This window comes from Microcebus murinus, chromosome X (genome assembly GCF_040939455.1).
Source record: "Microcebus murinus isolate Inina chromosome X, M.murinus_Inina_mat1.0, whole genome shotgun sequence".
NCBI classification, from domain to species: domain Eukaryota; kingdom Metazoa; phylum Chordata; class Mammalia; order Primates; family Cheirogaleidae; genus Microcebus; species Microcebus murinus.
Window position 1 is genome coordinate 78856469 of NC_134136.1, and position 3858 is coordinate 78860326.

Genomic DNA, 3858 nt, shown 5'->3' on the forward strand with positions numbered 1-3858 from the left:
AATTCAATGCCCATTCATGATAAAAACCCTCAACAAACTCAGCGTAAAAGGAACATATCTCAAGATTACAAAAGGCATATATGACAAATCCACAGCCAACATCACACTGAATGGAGAAAAGTTGAAATCAATCTCACTAAGAATGGGAAGAAGAGAAAAGTGCCCATTGTCACCACTTCTATTCAACATAGCGCTGGAAATCCTAGCCAGAGCAATCAGGCAAGAAAAAGAAATAAAGGGTATCGAAATTGGCACAGAGGAGGTCAAAGTATTGCTTTTTGCTGATGATATGATCTTATATCTGAAAACCCAAAGACTCCAGCAAGAGACTCCTGGAATTGATAAATAAATTCATCACAGTCTCAGATTACAAAAATCAAAGTACACTAATCAGTAGCATTCCTATACACCAATAAAGACAAGCTGAGAGTCAAATCAGAGACTCAATTTCATTCACAGTAGCTACAGAGAAAGTAAAATACCTAGGAGTATAGTTACCCAAAGAGATGAAAGATCTCTACAAAGAGAACTACAAAACACTGAGAAAATAAATTGCAGATGACACCAACAAATGGAAAAACATATCATAATAATGGATCAGTAGGATAAACATTGTAAACATGTCTATACTAACCAAAGTGATTTACAGATTTCACAAAATTTCCTTAAAATACCAATGCCATATTTTACAGATCTAGAAAAAAAATAATGCTATGATTCCTTTGGAACCAGAAAAGAGCTCAAACAGCCAAAGCAATCTTTAGTAAAAATAACAAACCTGGAGATATTACATTACCAGACTATACTACGAGGTTATAGTAACCAAAACAGCTTTGTATTGGCACAAAAACAGAGACACAGACCAATGGAACAGAACAGAGCACCCATAGATAAAACCATCTGCATACAGCCAATTGATCTTTGACAAAGCAGAAAATAATATACACTGGGGAAAAGAATCCTTATTCAATAAATGGTTCTGGGAAAATTGGATATCCACATATGGAAGACTGAAACAGGATCCACACCTCTCACCTTTCACAAAAATCAACTCATGGTGGATAACAGACTTAAAGCTAAGGCATGAAACTATAAGAATTCTAGAAGAAAATGTTGGAAAAACTCCTGTAGACATTGGCCTAGGGAAAGAATTTATGCAGAGGACCTCAAAGGCAATCATGGGAACAACAAAAATAAATATATGAGTCTTGATTAAATTAAAATCATTCTGCACTGCTAAGGAAATAATCAACAGAGCAAATAGACAACCTACAGAATGGGAGAAAATATTTGCAAGCTATACATCTGAAAAAGGACTAGTAACCAGAATCTACAAAGAACTTGGGAAAATCAGCAAGGAAAAAAACCAACTCCATTAAAAAGTGGGCAAAACACATGAACAGAAGCTTTTCAAGGGAAGATAGACAAATGGCCAGTAACCATATGGAAAAATGCTCAATGTTGCTAATTATCAGGGAAATGCAAATTAAAACCACAATGAGATGTCACCTTACCCCAGTTAGAATGGCTCTTATTAAAAAGTCCAAACTATCATTAGAGCAAATAGTCTACAGAATGGGAGGAAATATTTGCTTTCTACACATCTGATAAAGGGCTGATAGCAAGAATCTATCTAGAACTTAAAAAAATCAACAAGAAAATATCAAACAACCCCATCAATAAATTGGCAATGGAAATGAACAGAAACTTTTCAGAAGGCCAGCAAACATATAAAAACTGCTCAACATCTTTAATCATTAGAGAAATTCAAATCAAAACCACAATGAGATATAATCTAACCCCAGTGAGATTGGCCTCTATCAAAAAATCCCAAAACAAGTGCTAGTGAGGATGTTGGGAGGCAGGAACACTCTTACACTGCTGGTGGGACTGCAAATTAGTGCAACATCTGTGGAAAAGAATTTGGAGATAACCTCAAAGAGCTAAAAATAGAAATACCATTCGATCCAGCGATAGCACTATTAAGCATCTACCCAAAAGACCAAAAGATATTCTATAATAAAGACATCTGTACCCAAATGTTTATGGCAGCACAATTCATTATTGCAGGGATGTGGAAACAACCTAAGTGCCTGTCAATTCATGAGTGGATTATTAAAATTTCGCATATGTATACAATGGAATAGTACTCAATTATAAGAAACGACAGTGATCTAGCACCTCCTTATATTTTCATGGATTGAGCTTGAGCCCATTATCCAAAGTGAGGTATCACAAGATCGGAAGAATAGGCTCCACTTGTACTCTCCATCAAATTGGTACTGACTGATTAACACTATGGTGCTCACATGGTAGTAATATTCTCTAGGGATTAGGGGGTTGGCGCGGGTAAACTCACAACTAAAGGACATGGTGAGCATTGTAGAAGGGAAGGGTATGCCTCTAACCCTCCCTTGGGTGAGCCAAAGTCATAAAATGTAACCACAATGTTTGTACCCTCATAATACCTTGCTATAATAAAACAAGCCCAAAAACTAGAGATGCTGGTGTGTATGCAGAGAGAAAGGAACATTTATACACTGTTGATGGGACTGCAAATTAGTACAACCTCTATGGAAAACAGTATGGATATTCCTCAAAGAATTAAAAGTAGACCTACAATTTGATCCAGGAATCCCACTAATGGGTATTTACACAAAGGAAAAGAAGTAATTTTATCAAAAAGACACCTGCACTTGAATATTTATTGCAGCACAATTCACAACTGCAAAGATGTGGAATCGACCCAAGTGCTCATCGATATATGAGTGGATTAACAAAATGTGGTATATGTATACTGTGGAATACTACTCCACCATGAAGAAAGATGAATTAAGTCCTTTTGCAACAATTTGGATGGAACTGGAGACCATTCTCCTAAGTGAAGTATTGCAAGAATGGAGAAACAAACACCACGTGTACTCACTATTAAATTGGAACTAATGATGAGCGCACATATGCACAGAGGGAAGTAGAACTCAGTGGAAATCAAGCAGGAGGATGAGGGGAGCAGGGGATGAGTGAAAACCTACCTAATAGGTGCAATGAACAGTATCCAGGTGATGGGCACACTTATAACCCTGACTCAAGCATACCAAAATTGATACATCTAACAAAAACATTTGTACCTCCATAATATTTTGAAATAAAAAAGAATGTTTAGGCAACTCACATTTAAAGTGACCGTCAATATAGTTAGATTAAAATATACTGTATTTGTTCTTGCTGTTTTCTATTTATTGTATTTGTACTTTGTTTCTGTTTTCCCTTTTTTCTGCTTTCTCTCATTTTATTTGATCCTTTTAATGATCCTACTTTATCTCCTATATTTACTTATAATTTAAATATATTTTCATGTTTTTAATGGTTCCCTTTGAGTTTATAGTACACATTTTTGGATAATTTTGGTTCACCTTCAAATAACACTGTACTGTTTCACATGTAGTGCAAGTACCTTGTAACAGAACATTCCCAATTCCTTCCTCTCATTCCTTGTGTCATTGGTTATTGTATTCTATTACATTTTTACATACACTCTAAATACACAACACATTGTCACTATTATTGCTTTAAACAGTCAGTTATGTTTTAGAACAATTAAGAATATGAAAAATAAAAAGTTATATTTGCCTTCATTTATTCCTTTTGCAACACTCTTCTTTTAATTATGTAGACCCAATTTTCTGACTTATACAATTTTCTGCCTGAAGAATTTCCTTTAATATTTCTGGTAAGGCAGGTGTGATGATAATTAATTTCCTCAGTTTTTGTTTGTCTGGAAAGTATTTTGCCTCAATTTTGAAGGATATTTTTGCAGAATTTAGAATTCTGGATTGGCATTTTTTGTTTCCTCACCTT